Below are 19,276 nucleotides of genomic sequence, written 5' to 3'. Positions count from 1 at the left end.
ATGGGTTGCAGTGTTTATAAGATATATAAAAGGGGATAGCACAATGTGCCATAATAATGACAGGTAGGTGCAAATATGTTCCAGGAGGCAAGCAGTCATAATTCAAGGACAGTTGGCAACAGCTGTAAAGCCGATCCCTGGAAATGCTTCTTTGGCTTCTCCCACTCTTTGCAATGTTGTGTTAATTTCAATGGAATACGTGGGCCAATGGAACGAACAGAGTAAACATACTCCTGCCATTGCGCAAGGTTTGGGATTTACAGTACAGAGACTGCAGGCTGCTTAGTGCCAAGGCAAACACGCTAGAAAATCCATGCCAACGTTTGGAAATGCATTGATGAGGATACATGGAAGAAAACGAATCCAAAATGAAATCTAAAGCCTTTTCAAAAGGAAACAGAGTGGCTATGGAAAACCATCTTAATGAAAACCTATTCAAGCTCCATTTCTCAGAGAGAGAGAGAGAGAGAGAGAGAGAGGATATTTGACTACGGCCTCTTGTTCTGACAAGCAGTCCTTTCTAACTGGGATGAAAGGGCTAGTTCTGTGGTTGAATTCTGACCTAGCCTTTGACAAAAACAAACCAACACCAGGAGGAAAAGAAACAGGATAGGAAAGCTGGGGGGAGCATGGGTTTTTGTAGATGTTTTCTGGACATAAGGTGACTGGTGAGGCACAGATGGATGTTCTCTACCTGTCCCCTTGATTTTCCTCCTCTGTTTTTATTTTCTCCTTCCTCCAATTGCCTCCTCCTTCTCACCTCTCTTTTGACACCTCCGTATTTTCCCTCTTGGATGTCCAATTAGTTCCCCGGCAGCTTTGTTATGCCCAATCCCTGAATATACATAGATCATTTTCCTTGGCTGGAAAAAGACACCATCATGATGATAAAAAGGGGAGTGCTACTGGAAGAGATCCAAGACCCCAGAACTTTGTCTGAAGTAGCCCAGATTTCATTACTTCCCAGGCACGCTGCAAAAAGACACCTGTTTATGGAAGGGGTTGGGGTATGCTTCCTAGATGAAGGAGGTAGGTGGTTGGCTGGCTGACTTTCTGTTGAACTGCTGATTTTAATGTTGCTGAGGTTTAATTTGCATCAAACCCATTATATAATTAATTATGTTAAGGTGCCTAGAGCCTGGGCTAGGCCTTTCTCTCATTTTAAAATTAAATAAATGAGTGGCACACTTGGGCATATGTACACTGCCGTCAGAGGTGTATTCAAAACAGGATACATCCCAGAGCTAGTTTTGATCTAGCTACCTCAGAAATCCATACCAGCGTGGGCTGCACACGCTCGCATGGGACCCTGGGTACTTGCTCAGATGACTTCCCCTTGCTGAAATCGGTGCTGCTGGAGACTCACTACTAATAGTTATCTGAGCTCCCTAGGGTGCATCTACACCTCAGATTGCCATGTAGACAGAGCCTTTGTCTTCTTGGCTAGATGCACATCGCAACCCGTACAGATAACCCTCTTTGGAGCAACATCTTGAGACCTTTTTGCCTCCATATTACTCTCTCTCTCTCTCTCTGTGCCGCCTTCTGTCACTCAGTGCTAGGCAACATCACCAACCAGATGCAGGACAAAACGACCACCCATCCCCAAAGGAGCCCAGGGGCACCACAATCAACAGGCCCCAAAAACCTCTGGCGGGATTGTCAGGCCAGACCCACTTGCAAAAGAGATCTCATGCCAAGGATTCATGGGGTGGGAACATGCCACCACTAGCTGAGCAGAGCTGCCCTTTGAAATCAACGGGACGTAGCGTTGAAAAACTGGACAGACCAACATGGCCCCAGATTAAATTGCCTGCAAACTCATTCCACCTATCTAATCTCTCATGCCTGTCTCATTGCAGGCTGGAGTGAGGGTTCAAGTTACAACACCTCCTCTCTATTATAATCAGTGATTATTGTTATTATATTAAAATTGCAGCAGCACCCAGAAGGTGCAAGGTACTTTGCAAGCACCAAGTGACGCATAAAGTCCCTGGCTTGAAGATCCCGCAGTGGCAGGCAGGAATTCCTTCCCATACTAAAAGCCAACCCACGACCCACGCAAGGCTTAAGTCCAATTTAAGGCTTTAGAAGCAGATCCTTAGCCACAGTAAAGAGATGGAGCTGTGACAATTTATGCCACCTGAGGTTCTGCCCTTTAGGGATTCATTGGGATTTTGGTGGTTTATGGGTCTTATGCTGCACAGGTGTGAATTTCCAGAGAAGCACTTACCTGCAAGTTTAATTTAAAGCAGGTGAGTAACCACATGCTTTACATTAAGCGCACACTGAAGTGCTTTGCTAGAGCAGGGCCTAAATGAGTTAAGTGAAGTGGGGGAAAAAAAAATCAGACATTCCCAGAAAGAGAGAAATAGCAGATTGAATGCAAAGTGTTTTTAAATTCAGCTCTTTGTAGCCGACACGACTTCTGCTTTCTGTAGGACGGCATTACTTTTAATTCGTTTCTAGGAGGCTTGCTTGGGGCTTTGGATCAGGCCCTTACAAGTCAAAGTATTCTAGCAGAGTCGGTCGCCTCGCAGCTCCTTGGAATGTTAACGTTTGGTGCTGCTCCTGTTTCAAGCTGGACCCGATCCCCCAAGGTGGCAAAGACTAGATTGTTAAAGGGATTTAGGCACCTCAAGGAGCTGCTAGAGGACTCGTGGGATTTTCAGAAGAGCCTGGCCACCTCACTCCTGAGCGCCTTCACTCAGGTTTCTACTCAGGCCAAACTATCCCTGGGGTTCCAGTGGAGAGGTGGGTAGAGCCGGTTGGGAACATTTTGACGGGTTGAAAAATTCCTGACAAGCGCAAACAATTCCTAACCCGAACAGCAAACCTTTCTGACTTTTCTCTCCCACTGCGGCATTACAGACCAAGGGGCTTCTGCTGGTTTGGTTCACGCTATGCTTGATGCAGATCTGCAGTGCAAGGACTCCAGGCTGTTGCAGGTAATCTCATGAGAATGAAGTGATTATTAACCTGCCCTACTTGAATGCATGTTGCACAGCTCCCATTCCAATAGGCTTGTGCCTTGCTGTTGGGCATCTCTCCGATTGTACCAGAACACCGGGCATGTAATCACCTGTTACACCCAAAACCTCTCCCAAGCCGCTCTTCTGCCATTGCAATTGGAAATGAGATTACTGAACAGATACATCTGACTCCGTGCACTTGGAAGATACCACAGCGTGGGTTTCAGAGTAGCAGCCGCGTTAGTCTGTATTCGCAAAAAGAACAGGAGGACTTGGGGCACCTTAGAGACTAACCCATTTATTTGAGCATGAGCTTTCGTGAACTACATTAACATTCTTGTTAAACCCTGGATTTGTGCTGGAAATGGCCCACCTTGACTATCATACACATTGTAAGGAGAATGATCCCTTTAGATAAGCTATTACCAGCAGGACAGTGGGGTGGGAGGAGGTATTGTTTCATGATCTCTGTGTGTATATAAAGTCTGCTGCAGTTTCCACGGTATGCATCCGATGAAGTGAGCTGTAGCTCACGAAAGCTCATGCTCAAATAAATTGGTTAGTCTCTAAGGTGCCACAAGTCCTCCTGTTCTTCTCATAGCGTGGGTGCTGTTTGGAGTACCACAGAGACCTGATTCTCCCCTCCACTCACGTGCAGGTGTGTAGATCAGGAATAACTCCACAACGCAGGTAGAATTATACTTGGGTGAATCAGGAGTAACCCCATGCAATCAAGCCAGTGTAAAACTGGTGTAAATGAGAGGGGAATCAGGTCCTAAAATAAGAGAGAAGAAGATGGCCATTCTCTCTATCTCCCTTGCCATATTCTGGGAGCAAAGGAGCTTTGGACGTAACCAAGACCCCTCTCCTTTAGACTCCTTGAACCTGCCACCTCTGGCTTTATTTCAGTGAGACACATCCTTGACTGTCCCATGCACACTTGTGTCTTGGCTCCATATACGTTCCACCAGGAAGATGCCTTAGTAGGAGGTACAGTACAGCCAGGTCCTCTGGCAACAAAATAGCTTTGAAGAGTTACCACTGAAAACCTTCTGACAGAAGAAGCGAGCAGGTAAGAAAGGGGGGCTCTGGTAGACCTTTGGGGCCTGATTCTGATCTGATACACATGGGTGTAAATCTGCAGCGACTCCAGTTAAACCGATGGTCTGACACTACAGGAAATCTAGTGTAAGAGAGATCAGAATTGGGGGACTTCCCGCCCAGAATCAGAATACTTCTCACCCAGCTTTACCCAGCATGCCCTAGTCGTAAGCTAGGGGAAGTATATAGAGCTGCCCTCCTCCATCCCATCCTTCCTGTAACTAGTCTGGGACTCTGATGCATCTTCCCTTTGCTGTAGATTGATTCAGCACCCTCGCCTCTCGCTCATTCGCATTCCACACCTGTTGGCAAGTATCATAGGCAGCAAGGTTCTCACACTACAAAGTACATCTGTGAAAGACAACAGAGCACTCCGCTGACTCACCGGGCTCCGCCTGGCTCAGCCCTGCAGAGATTTTGTTGACGGGTTGTCATCAGATGTGTAGTCAGGGACATAGCAGTTCTCTAGCACGTAGGGAAGGGAAAATAAGAACGGCCATACTGGGTCAGACCAAAGGTCCATCTAGCCCAGAATCCTGTCTTCTGACAGTGGCCAATGGCAGGTGCCCCAGAGGGAATGAACAGAGCAGGGACTCATCACGTGATCCACCCCCTGTTGCCCATTCCCAGCTTCTGGCAAAAGAGATGGAGCTAGTCACAGAAACAGGAGGTTTTTCCCTCTGTGGAAAATTTAAATGGGAAAAAAACAAAAACACATTTCAGTTTCTTTGAAATTTCCAATGGAAAAAACTTTTGCATCATGCCTACTGCACCCCTTCTGTGCATATAAAGGTTTTACTAACACAGAAAGCGTCACTGGGTTCAGTGGTATTTACGCACCAGCACATAGATTACTCATGAGTACTGGGCTGCAGGATTCAACCCGTCGAGCCTGAATCTCCACTGCCCTGTGACTTGTGTTGCCCTTTACAGCAGTGTAACATAAGTGTAAAACACTTCACGGTTGAAGCGAGAGCATGCTGCGCTGGTGTAAATGACTGCCCAGGGGAGCAGGAATCAAGCCCTTTCGGACAGATCCTTGGTGTCAAATCAGCACACCTCCGCTGATTTCAGTGGAACCTTGCCCATTTACAGCCGCTGAGGATCCAGGCCTCTCTCTTAAGTGGAGCAGGGTCTTGAAGCAAGATCTCCTATATCCCAGGTGAGTGCCCGAAGCGCTGGGGGCCAAAGACTATTGGGTTATTCCTACAAAGGGGAACAGCATCAGTGGGAGAAATAGGGAGAGACCCAGGCCACAACATCCCATCATACAGTGGTTAGGGCACTCTCCTGAGATGTGGATTCCAGTCTCTGGTCCACAACTGGCAGAGGGCAGACGTGAACCTAAGTCACCCACATCTTGGCTGAGTGCCCTAACCTCCAGGCTAGAGATTGAGGAGGAGGTGGCCCGCATTTTGGAGGTGGGGTAGGAGAGAGAGGGCTTAGATATCTAATTTCAGGAGAGGATTCACAACTGTGAATCACAAGGGGAGATAGGCTTCTCCCTCCAACCCAGATTTAGGCACCTAACTTTGGCATTTAGGCCCCACCTCTTGCCCCAATGTTTCCTATTGGCTAGTTGAGGCAGCCCTCCCCACCCACCCCCCTTTGGTGAATCCTATTCTTGGGCACCTAACTCTCCCCATGCATCCCACAGGGAGCCTGGACCTCTAACTCAGGGTTGCGAATTCCATTGGGCTGCAGTATCACAGTGCCTAAGTCCTCTTTGTGGATCTAGCTCTCCATCTCAAGGTGGACTCTCTGCAGGAGTTAGAGAGGACTATCAGACTTCTATGGGGACTGAACTTCTCAGTGATGCTCCTCAGTATCCCCTTGGTAGCTACATAATAGGCCTGTTTCAACACTGGACTGTAAATTAGCCCAATAGAAATTATTCTTCCTCCATGGGCAGAAGAATCCAGAAAGTCCTAGGATACCATGGTGATGGGCACGATCTAAAAACCTAGAAAGAGTCGGACAGAGGACCCACTTGGGCTGAATTTAGAACCCATTTGAAAAGGGTGGATTCTAGATTTGGGACAGAGTTTAAGATGAGATCTTTAGAAAGCCATTATGTTTCAAAGCATACTCCCAGAGAAGTTAGGTACAAACATAAATACTCTTGCTGGAAAGTTGCAACATAACACTCCTTTATTACTTAGAATTCAGACCACCATCGCAAGAACCCAGAAACAGGGAGAGACAAAGCAGGCTGCTCCCAAAAGCAGAGCGGTACAACTCACCACACCTTGCTCTAGACTGGCTAACAGCAGACTGACTGCTGGTAGGCCCAGATTGCATGCTTCCCTATAGAGTCCCCTGGCCTACAAGCAGGACCAGGAAAAAACCCTGTAATTTAAAGTGGCAGCTTACAATTTTAAAAACACTTTTCAATACACCACAAAAGCATGTTTTAATAGCTATCATGTTTTAACTCCCAACACCGAGTCTTTTAAGCACAGGAAGGACATGGCTGTGGTGAAGGCTCAGACTTGAGAGTCAAGGTTTTTGTAAAGGGAAATCATGTCTCACCAATCTATTAGAATTCTTTGAAGGGGTCAACAAGCATGTGGACAAGGGTGGTGATCCAGTGGAGATAGTTTTCTGATATAGATTTTCAGAAAGCCTTTGACAAGTTCACTCACCAAAGGCTCTTAAACAAAGTAAACTGTTATGGGATTAGAGGAAGGATCCTCTGATGGATCAGTAACTGGTTAAAACAGTGGTGGGCAACCTGCGGCCCGCATGCAGCCCATCAGGGTAATCTGATTTCAGGCCACGAGACATCTTACTGACGTTGACCATTTGCAAGCACGGCCCCCCAACAGCTCCCAGTGGCCGTAGTTCACCATTCCCGGCCAATGGGAGCTGCGGGAAGCAGCAACCAGCACGTCCGGGTCACCGCTTCCCGCAGCTCCCATTGGCTGGGAACAGCGAACTGCAGCAGCTGGGAACAGCGAACTGCAGCCACTGGGAGCTGCGGGGGGCTGTGCTTGCGGATGGTCAACATCAGCAAAATGTCTTGCGGTCCGCAATTAGATTAGCCTGATGGGCCGCCTGCAGTCTGCAGGCCGCTGGTTGCCCACCACTGGATTAAAAGATAGGAAACAAAGGGTAGGAATAAATGGTCAGTTTTCAGAATGGAGAGAAGTAAATAGCGGTGTCCCCCAGGGGTCTGTACTGGGACCAGTCCTATTCAACATATTCATAAATGATCTGGAAAAAGGGGTAAACAGCAAGGTGGCAAAATTTGCAGATGATACAAAACTACCCAAGATAGTTAAGTCCAAAGCAGACTGCAAAAAGTTACAAAGGGATCTCACAAATCTGGGTAACTGGGCAACAAAATGGCAGATGAAATTCAGTGCTGATAATGCAAAGTAATGCACATTGGAAAACATAATCCCATCTATACCTATGAAATGATGGGGTCTAAATTAGCTGTTACCACTCAAGAAAGAGATCTTGGAGTCATTGTGGATAGTTCTCTGAAAACATCCACTCAATGTGCAGCGGCAGTCAAAAAAGCGAACAGAATGTTGGGAATCATTAAGAAAGGGATAGATAATAAGACAGAGAATATCCTGTTGCCTCTATATACATCCATCTTGAATACTGCATGCAGATGTGGTCACTCCATCTCAAAAAAGATTTACTGGAATTGGAAAAGGTTCAGAAAAAGGGAAACAAAAATTATTAGGGGCATGGAACAGCTTCCATATTGGGAAAGATTAAATACACTTGGCCTTTTCAGCTTGGAAAAGAGGCTACTAAGGGGGGGATATGATAGAGGTCTATAAAATCATGACTGGTGTGGAGAAAGAGAACAGCAAAGTGTTATTTACTCCTTCTCATAACACAAGAGCTAGGGGTCACCAAATGAAATTAATAGGCAGCAGGTTTAAAACAAATAAAAGGATGTATTTTTTCACACAGTCAACCTGTGGAACTCCTTGCCAAAGAATGTTGTGAAGGCCAGAAGACTGTAACAGGGTTCAAAAAAGAACTAGATAAATTCATGGAGGGTAGGTCCATCAATGGCTATTAGCCAGGATGGGCAGGGATGTTGTCCCTAGCCTCTGTCTGCCAGAAGCTGGGAATGGGTGCCAGGGGATGGATCACTTGATGATGACCTGTTCTGTTCATTCCCTCTGGGGCACCTGGCATAGACCATTGTCAGAAGACAGTATACTGGGCTAGATGGACCTTTGGCCTAACCCAATAGGGTCATTCTTATATTCTGAGAGATCTGGGTTTTGTCTACCGTCCCCTGTGAGATTTTGGGCAAGTCCCATCACTGCTTAGTGCCTCAGTTCCCCCATCTGTAAAATGAAGCTAGGCACTGTGCAAACACAGAATAAAAAGATGGTCCTTGCCCCAAAGGCCAACAAATCTAAGCCTCTTGGCAAGTGGGGAGCATCATCGTGACAATTAGCATTGGGCTTTTCAAAGAATTTAGGCACCTGAATCCCAGAGTTACTGTAGTTAGGCTCCTCTGAAAAGCCCTGCCTAAATTATGAACATTTGGGGGATGCTCAGAGACTAGTGTAATACCACCACAATAAAATGGGTCAGAGCAAGCCCGGGCTGCCCAGTTGACTAATGAAAATACTGCAAGGCTATAGTCACAAAGAGGAGAAACCAAGAAGCTATTTTCGAAGAAAATAGAACACTGTCCCATCAGGACAGGAGCCACGAAGTTGCAATTTACTACGTTGGCAAATTGCAGGGTTGGAACAAGAGTTAACAACCATGAGGCAGAAATATGAAGGTGGAGCCTAAGCAGCAATGAAAGAAGACTATTAAAGAAAATTGCAGGCACACCTAGGCCAGTCATTGTTACAGCTTCCAGAGAACAAAGGAACTCCTGGGCTTGCAATGAAGGTTTTTCTTAATGAACTAAACTACTTCGTTAACATGTAGCTTACAGGCAACACCTTCCCTGTGGGAACTGGTGTCACTCGTGGCCCTCTATAAATACTTAATAAATAATCATAAAAGATTATACACCTTTGCCTGATTGTGCATTAGCATTAACCTCCCTACGTGTCTAGTATTTTCCGACTACAGGAAATCAGCATCTCTAGTCCTCTAGAAGATTTAAGGCCTGTTTCTCATCTGCTTTGCATTTTGCAGCATCGTTTAGTCATAGCTTTGAAAGCCAGAAGTGACCGCTCCCATCTAGGGCTCGTCCACGAAGAGCGGTAACGCATGCGATGGGGGATGCGATTTGCTGTGCATTGATTGGTCCACGTAGACCCTCCTGCAGCCTATGCTGTTTGAAACTGTACTACATTAAAGTGCTTTAGGGAACTTTTGGGGCACATCAGGAAGGTCTACAGGGACCAATTAATGCACAACACGTAGGTGCCCTTTGGAAATCACACCCCTGGTAGTGTGCATTACTGCTCCGCATAGACAAGCCCTTTCTCTGATCTGCGGCACATCGAAACGTCATACTGCTCTGTCCAATCAGAATGGCAGCATTTTACACTCTTTCACAGCTGGACAGGAACCAGATTTTCCATTTCATGGGAAATGCCGCAGTTTTTACATTTTTTCCACTGTGAAATAGAACAAACGTAAAGAGTTTTGAAACAGCCTGCAAACCAAAATTCACTTCGGCTCGATCAAAACATCACATTTCAAGCAAATCAAAACATTTTGTTCCGATTTTAACCTCTTACAAAACTTTTTAATGTAGATAATAAAACTACATCAGTGAGTTTTATTCTGCAGTGCCATTGCAAAATAAAAAAAAAGGTCTGTTCCAAAAGTGTCAAAACAGGACATTTTGCCATTAGCAAAATGTTTCTTTTGGGTGCCCTCCCAGTGCAAGTTAGTCTTAATTGACATTTTGATTTTTATGAAAGTGGCATTTTTTGCCAAAAAATCTTTTAGATGAAAAGAATTCTAACCAGCTCTGCATTCTTTGCAGAAGCATCAGTGACAACTCAAGATGCGAGGGAATGGTGGAATCAAGCCACTAACCTAGAAAGGAGGCTAAGCTGAAAAACTATAGATCTAAGTTTAGTTGGGGATTTCAAACTCCAGTAACCAAAATTAAAGAGATAGTGGCTGTATAAATTTGGGTCCTGGTTCAACACATTCTAGAGCCAGGGCCAAATTCTGCTCTGATAGCTTGTGTAAATCCAGAATAACTCCACTGAAATCATTGGCGCGCCTCCATATTTACACTGGCGTAACTGAACAGAAGTTGCCCCATTGCAAAAGATTAAACTCATTGCGGTACCAGTGGGCTCCAGACCACTCAGGCCTGGCTTCAGCCCCACGTGAAGGGCCTGGGGTGAATTTCATCCAAAATTCACATTTGTTTCCAGCCTCAGCTTCTGAAACTCAGCCTCCCTTCTGAAAATCTGGGTGGCTCAGATTTGTGATCCAATTGAGGCCTGTCTCAAATTTCTACCAAGACGTTAACATGGGATCATCTGGAACTGCAGCAAACCTGAGAATCATAGAATACCAGGGTTGAAAGGGACCTCAGGAGGTCATCTAGTCCAAACCCCTGCTCAAATCAGGGCCAATCCCCAATTTTTGCCCCAGATCCCTAAATGGCCCCCTCAAGGATTGAATTCACAACCCTGGGTTTAGCAGGCTAATGCTCAAACCACTGAGCTATCCCTCCGCCCCAGTTACACCAGGGCCCAAAAGATTGGTTTCACTTTTTTGTTGCTGTTTAATTGGTCTCTCTCTCTCCCTCTCTGCACATTCCAATTTCCATCTCATGCTGGAGATACCACAGCACTAAAGGCTACAAGTGAACATGTTTCTGGAATGGCCAAACCAGCAAATGCTGGAGAACTTGCAAGATTGTCCAAACTTGAGTTATTTCCAGGCCAAAAGCCAGATAAGCATGGCATGCACATTTAGTAGGCCTGTCCCAAGGTTCATAATATTCCATGTTTGCCTTAAAGCCCCAGCACCTGGAGTCATGTGACTAGGTGAGACTCTGTTTTCATTTGTGTTTAAAAAACTCAAAGAAAGAGAACCCAAAGTGGTTTGGTTTTTTGTTTGTTTTTCAGTCTCATGATTTGGAGGGGAGAGGGCTGATTTATGATTTTTGAACAGCTGGGGGTGACCGTAAAGCTGTGCACACATGACTGTTGCTGGTACCATGACTTAGACAAAGTTAGAGCCAAATCCCCATCCTAGCTCCACTAGTGTCAATCAGGAGTAACCTCCGGGGTTCTGGTTTTTGCCCTGGAGTCTCAAAGCCGGCCCCAGGCCTAGCTGCATTTGTGCATCATCCTGATGGGAAAAGAAGACGGAGAGTGAAAGTGGGGAGAGCGGGCTGGTTGCAAAGCAAGAAGCTGTTCCAGCTTGAAGGGAGCTCCTCGTTTGCCAGCAATGCCACCTACAGGCTGCTGCTGTTTTCCTATTGGGCCGGCCAAAGCAAAGCAGGCAGCTGGCTGGGAACCACTGATGCAGCCTGGAGATTAGAGGTTTTCCCTGAGTAAGCATCCCAGGGGCCCAGGCCAGCAGCCTGCTCTCCATTTCCTAGTGGGGAAAGAAGGGATCCTCTTTAGGGGAGGACAGATGTCCCAATACACAGAACAATAATGGAGCAAAATAATTAAGCAATCAATTTGCAGACACCTAGAAGATAATAAGGTGATAACTAATAGTCCACATGGATTTGTAAGAACAAATCATGTCAAACCAACCTACTAGCTTTCTTTGACAGGGTAACAAGCCTTGTGGATGGGGGGTGGGGGGAAGTGGTAGATGTTATAGATCGTAACTTTAGTAAGGCTTTTGATACTGTCTCACGTGACCTTCTCATAAACAAACTAGGGAAATACAACCTAGATGGAGCTACTATGAGGTGGATGCATAATTATTCTCTGGGAACGGTATTCCAACCAGTTATCAGTCGTTCACAATCATGCTGGAAGGGCACAATGAGTGGGGTCCCACAGGGATCAGTTCTGAGTCCAATTCTGTTCAATATCTTCATCAGTGATTCAGATAGTGGCATAGAGTACACACTTATAAAGTTTGCAGATGATACAAAACTGGGAGGGGTTGCAATTGCTCTGGCGGATAAGATTAAAATTCAGAATGATCGGGACAAACTGGAGAAATGCTCTGAAGTCAATAGGATGAAATTCAATAAGGATAAATGCAAAGTACTCCACTTAGGAAGGAACCATCAGTTGCACACCTACAAAATGGGAAGTTCCTCCCTAGAAAGGAGTACTACAGAAAGAGACCTGGGGGGTCATAGTGTATCACAAGCAAAATATGAAATCAACAGCGTAACACTGTTGCAAAAAAAGTGAACATCATGGTGGGATGTATTAGCAGGAGTGCTGCAAGCAAGGCACCAGAAGTAATTCTTCCGCTCTACTCCACGCTGATTAGGGCTCAGCGGGAGTATTGTGCCCAGTTCTGGGTGACACATTTCAGGAAAGATGTGGACAAATTGGAGAAAGTCCAGAGAAGAGCAACAAAAATGATTCAAGGCCTAGAAAACACGACCTATGAAGGAAGATTGAAAAACTGGGTTTGTTTAGTCGGGGGAAGAGAAGATTGAGGGAGAACATGATAACAGTTTTCAAGTACATAACAGATTGTCACAAGGAGGAGGGAGAAAAATTGTTCTTAACCTCTGAGGAGAGGACAAGAAGCGATGGGCTTAAATTGCAGCAAGGGGGGTTTAGGTTGGACATTAGGAAAAACTTCCTGTCAAGGTGGCTAAGCACTGGAATAAATTGCCTCGGGAGGCTGTGGAATCTCCCTCACTGGGGATTTTTAAGAGCAGGAGAGAGAACACCTGTCAGGGATGGTCTATAATATTGAGTCCTGCCATGAGTGCAGGGGACTGGACTAGATGACATCTCGAGGTCCCTTCCAGTCTTAGGATTCTATGTCGGCAGAGAAATGTGCTGCATGGAGCTAGTGATCGCAGCATCTGATTCCTACCCCTGCCATAGAGCAACAGGAGAGGGAAGTAGCCGGCTCCCCCGCTGCCCTGCAAGGCTGCATTCAGCCCTGTATCCCTGCAATCCCCGATGCTCCTTCTCTTGTTGCAGTGCCATGCATTTGACGCTGATGCATGCTCCTTTTCTTTAAGCTCCTGCTCGGAGCACTAATATCCAAGCTCATTTGGGATCCTCGCTGCTGCTACCGAGCCTGCCGGCGCAGGTCAAACGGATTGCCCAAGGCCAAGAACTCAGCCTGTTCCTCTGGCACTTGCTGCAGCCGTTCCTCGCCAGTTTTGCATGAAAAACTACTGGCAGGGGCAGCACCATTTGGTCAGACTCGCGCTGGGGCTGATGCGAAGCCAGCAGGACCTGTGCCCGAGGGGCGTGAGAGCAGAATTTTGCCCCGGGTGTTTTAAGCAAGGGCTGGATTGGCCCCAGGCCAGCCAGCCCAAGCAAGAGGCAGCATGCAGAAAAGCAGGGTATAGACAGACTCACACATTCAGTTCTTGCTTCCCTCTTGCTCCGGAAGGGAAGGAATCTGCAGCCCGTTGGCTCAGCTCAGCCAGCCCAGCCTGCCCACACAAGTGTCTGCGTACTCAGCAGCCTTCCCCGCTTGCACACACCTGTATGGGAAGGGGCGTAGCAGCCCGATCTCAGTTGCTCCCTGTTTGGTGATGCAGGTAAACGCAGGGGAGCATGGGGATTCCTTTCAACTTCACCCACGGGGCCATTCAGCGGAGCTCACAGCTGAGCCCTAGGAGATCTTTTGCCCAGGTTCACGGCGGGAGCGTAGGGCAAGGACCCTGGTGGAATTCAGCCTGATTTACAGTGGGGTGAAGTGAGAGGAAAATCAGGCCTTCAAGTGTTTGCACTGAGCTTGTTCCAAGAGCTTTCCCAAGACACTTTGCTCAGCATCAGAGTGTCTGGCACACGGCACTGGGCCTTCTTTGTTCTCTAGCTTCAGTCTGTACTATTTGGCACGTGGAGGAAAGTCCGAGCCGAATCCTGGCTCCAGGGGAGTTACTCCTGGATGCGAGCAAGAGCAGAATCCTGATAACCAAAAAACACTTACTACCAGGCATAGCCCATATTAACCTCATTAGTTCTACTGGAGTCAGCCAATGAGGTTACTCAGGGTACAAAGCCGTATTCTCAGCTTAACGTGCTTGTAGAATTGGGCACAAAGTCATTAATAAAATAATAATAAATTGTTATTTATTATTACCACCTAGCTTGAATCTAGCACCTGTCATCAGTAAGTCTCAACCCGCTTCATTATCCCCATTTTATAGATGGGGAAACTGAGGCATGGGGCAGCGACATGACTACATTAGCCCTACAGTTCGCCTTCTCTGTATACATATCCTTAGTGATCTAAGATGTAGGCCGGGTCTATGCTAGAAAAGGTTTGCCAATATAGCTATCCCAGTATACACAGCTTATATGGGGTGGGAGAGTGCTGTTTCCGGTCCAATTTATACTGGTTCCCCAAGCAGACGCACTTGTATTGAGCTGGTCAAAATTCTTCTGAAATGTCAGAGAATTTCAAAGTGTCAAAACTATTTGAAATTTCTAACAGGAGAGGGAAGAAGGGAGGGGAATTTCAAAATAAATTCCGCTTCCCTTTCCCACTCAACCAGTCCTAATCTAGAAACCAGAGCATAAGACTGGGGGCCCAGAACTCCTGGGTTCTCATCTTGGCTCTATCAAGGATTTTTCTTGTGGGCTTGGGCGGGCAGGACAGATCAGGACACAACCTGGTGCTTCAGTTTCCCCGTCTGTAAAATGTGCACACAGTAACGCTGTCCTGTCACAGCAAGATCTTCTGTATTATATTCACATACAACTTTACCGAACCCATTGCCATCAATGGACAGACTCCCGTTCACTTTAATGGAGCTGGATCAAACCCAGAATCCTACTTGCAAACAGCATGTCGTTCTCTTGCTCAGAGCAAGGCCCAGATGCTAACTTTAGACTGGAATATTCTATTCTCTAGAGGAGCAGTCCCGAAACTTTTTCTGTGGCATCCCCACATTACCCCATAATGGAACCTGTCTGCGCCCCGCCCTCCGCTTGCTACAGTCTGGAGCCAGGGCCGGGCCAGAGCCAGGGTCAGGAGCTGGGGCTGGGAGCAAAGGCGCGGCTGGAGCCCGAGCTGCAGTCCGGAGCCAGGACCATGGTCGTGGGCAGGGGCAGGAGCCGGGAATGGAGCCATAGCTGCAACCCGGGCCTGGGCCCAGGCCTCAGGATTGGGAGCCCGGATCCAGGAGCCAGGGTCGGGGCCAGAACGCAGCCGGGAGCAGGGTTGCAGCCACAGCCAGGAGCCGGGCCAGGAGGCGCTCCCTCCCCACCCCCTATGGGGGCTGGCCCGGGCCCCACAGTGCCCCCCAAACATTCCTCTGCAGTCCCCAGTTTGGAAACCACGGCTCTATAGGTTCCTAACCACATTCATCACCACATTATCTGAGCCGCTTCCCGTCATGCATTAAGCAATGTGACCAACATCTGTCATGTTCGTTCTCTCCTTAGCTGTAAAGTCATCATGCCTTCCTCTAAAACTGGCTGCAACTCCCCCTTAGGTTGCTGACTCCCCAGTTAAAAACCTCTGTGCCACTTAATTGCTAGTTTATCATCAGTCTCGAAACCCAAGAAGAAAGCAGAGGATATGATCCGCGTTCTCTGCTGCAAACATCTGTGTCTGTATTTCCAGTGTCCCCCCTGCAGGAACCTCTTTAAAAATCTGCCACCTGGCCCCCACTGCTACAACAGTAACAAAGCTGCATAGAAAAGTAGGGCCGGAAAGGACCTCGAGAAGTCAACTAGTCCACAGTCCCATGCTGAGGCAGAACCTCGTACACCAGACCATCCCTGACAGGAGGATGCCTAACCCATTCTTAAGACCCTCCAGCGATGGGGACTTCACAGCTTCCATTGGTAGCTTATTCCAATGCGTAACTACCCTTTGAGTTTGAAGGTTTTTCCATCATAAATCCACGCAAATGCCACCACTGAGAATTCACGGCGCCGTAGCTTTTTCTTGTTCCCCGGGTGCATTTCATTTCTTTGAACACACGTCCCAGTGTCTGAACAATTATCATGTCGTTTTGAGCAACGTGTAATCTCCTTGGCAGCTAGACAGCTCCCTCATAAATAAAAATTGGTCTATGGAAGAATAAAGACGGGTTACACAAAATTCACACTCAGAGGCATGGATTTTCCATTCGCACGGCTGCCAGCAAGCTCCCTGGAGCTTTAAATAAAGACCGCCCTCCCCAATCCAGATCTCAACAGCGCTCCAGTGTTGACCAAATGACCATGGAAGACAATGAGGCAGCTGCGGCTTCTGCTGGCGGGCCCACGGAAGTACAGGCAATATAGTGAGAAACTTCATTCGATTGGCAACACGGGGGATGGAGAAAAGCGCTTGTAGAACCAGGAGTAAGGGAGAAAGCTGATTGATAGCCCATCCTGCCAATCAGAGAGAGCGGGGTGGGACTTCCCCTCCCCACAAAGGGTTCTGGGTGGAGAAGCTCTCTATAAAAGACAGTGGCTTCCAGACAGGAGTCAAGAGTTGCAGGACAAAAGGGCTATTAGGACGGGCTTGGGCCTGTGAGAGTTATGGAGGTTATTCCTTGTGGCTGTTTTCCCCCCCCTCTTTTTTAAAAAATAAATCTTGATTTATTTTTTAAACCCCCCCGAACAGGGACTTTCCACCTTATCGGACAGCCAGGCTGCTACATTCTGCCAGGACGTGCATGCAGATCTTCGTCAAAGGAATTTGCTACTGTATATATTGTAGTGTAAGCCACTGGTAAGTATGTGTTCCAAGTCTTCCTTGTCTTATCTTGGTCCTTCTGGAGGTCCCCTGTTCAGTCCTTCATGTGCCGGCCAAGAGGATGAGTAGTAACAGCAGCATGAGACTCCAAATGAAGGAGATGAGACTATATCCTTCAGTTCTTTAATGCTGCCAGAACCATCAGAGTGGCACCTGCCTCCTCTGTGGACGGCATTACCGCCAAGACCATTTTTTTTAACTTTCCTCTAATGCCTCAAGGAGGCAGGATAGCCTAGTGAGCAGAGCTAAGGGCTGGCGCTCCAGAGAACTGGGTTCTAGTTTTTCTTCAATGATCTTGGGCAAGTTCTTTAATCTATTTTGTGCCTCAAGTCACCCATCTGTAAAATGGAGCTAGTCTGTCGGGGTAGGGGAGTTGTGCATCTAGAGTCTATCAGGTGCTCAGATCTAACTGGGATGAAGGCTAGAGAGAAATCACACCAGCCAGTGGAAGTGGGGACACACATGGCGAGATATATCAGAGGGAGACCCCAATGACTTTCTGGGCAACGTCCTGGTAAAGTTGCATGGAAGATATTTCAGTAGATTCAAGAATAGGTTAAAACAAGCATTTCCCCCTGTAAGGAGCTGATTAAATTGCCACAGGAGCTGGTTAAAATGTCTGTGTCTGCTCTGAAATTGTTTAATATCAAGAACCCCCAAAGGCTTCAGCTCTGTGATCCCCAGCTCAAGAAGTGTAATCCTCTGAAACAGCCTTGCAACTACAGCACCCAGTTCTCACCTGGTCTACACCAAACTAGCTCCATTGTCTACAATGACGTTAGATCAATTTGCACCAGCTGAGGATATGGCCCATGTTCCCTGGAGGGTCTGTTCAGGGAGTGCAAGGTGCGTTTTTGTCCGTAGGGATTTCCTTAGCATCCAAATTCTCCTCTCCCTTAAACTCTGCACCGAGCCCACTGGGCTGGGGAACACGTGAGGTTAAAATCTGGCCCAGGGGGTTGACTGAAAGGTTCTGAAACCTTGGATAGCACAGGCCTGGAGAGAGAACTACTACCAGTAAGTGCAAACACAACAGCCGACACTCCAGGCTTGAACTGGTGACTGGAGCAGACACAAAAATTCCCATCCCACAAAAATTGGAGTGAAATTTTTTTCCTGTAATGGATCAGGACAAAGTTTTCACAAACCAAACATTAAAAACAAACAGTTGGTGTATGTCAATGTATGGTTCAATTTTGACCATTAAATTATTTATTTTTCGGTCTACAACTAGCTTATATTTCAAAAGAGAAAGTCACTTTGAACTAGAAAACTGGATTTGTGTTTAAATGGTGAAACCAAAAATGTTAAAAAATAAAAAAAAATAAAAAATTCAAACATTCATCCAAGCCGATCCTTTCCCTGGAAAAGTTTGTTTCTACAAATCAACATTTTCTGCTTTGTTAAAGAATTCCCAGCCAGCTGTACTGGCAACCTTCAGAGAGCTAAAAGCATGAGCTGCTGTAGCTTGAGAGAAGGCTCTTTAGCTGAAGCTCCAACAGACTCCTATCATCTGCTGATCAGGCACGGATGGGAACCTGCAACATGCATTCCCTAGTGGTTAGGCAAGTGCATCTAGAATAGCAAGCCAGATGCTCACATGGTTTCAGGGTTGGATTGAGAAGCACAGCCCCATGGACCCACATCTGCTTCTGGCAATTCTGCTTCCACTGAGATCAGCATGGGAAATTGCAGTGGATCAGTGGAATAGAGTGTAGCATGTACATTTTATTTAGCATGTGCATAGTCGTCTAGCCAAGCGATGGCATCTTCAGTGGCATGATGCAGTTCTCCTAGGCCACCGCTGGACCTAGTCAAACTAGGTCCGGCAGGTGGATGAAGAGAGAGAAAGAGAGAGGGAGACTCTACCATATTTAAGATTCTTTTTCTCTTTGTTTATAGAGAGCTGTTCTTTGGCATCATGGACAGTCATATGTTATAGCAAGATATCTATTGTAAAGACAGTCTACTGGACAATGAGCAAGGGAGTGGAAGAAGAAATGCTTGTTCTAGTCACTTGTCTGAGCCTTGCTGCAATTTTACTTGCACATGTCAGAAACACACTTCGGTACATGGTAGGCTTGTGAGCAGTAGCTATTCAGCGCCAACGGTCAGCTGCTATCTTCACTGATGCCTCAGGGCTTGAACCAGGGCCTTCCAGAGCCATGCTAAAGACCCAAGGCTACCTACTGCTGAAAGAGACTTGCATCCTCTGGGGAGTAGACACAGAGAAGGATATGCATGCATATGCTGTTTTGGCCTGGAGTTTGCATCTTGTTAGGTCCCTGACCCTAGCCAACAGCTGCTTCAGGAAAACACTCCAAGGGAGGATCAAGAGATATGGGGAAACTGCAAGTGAAGAGCCTTCTGGTAGAGAGGAGACGGTGGATCAAAGGTCTCACGGATTGTCAGCACAT

This window comes from Lepidochelys olivacea (genome assembly GCF_965140295.1).
Source record: "Lepidochelys olivacea isolate rLepOli2 genome assembly, chromosome: 20".
NCBI classification, from domain to species: domain Eukaryota; kingdom Metazoa; phylum Chordata; order Testudines; family Cheloniidae; genus Lepidochelys; species Lepidochelys olivacea.
The sequence above is the reverse complement of the archived record's forward strand: the minus strand, read 5'-3'. Positions refer to the sequence as shown.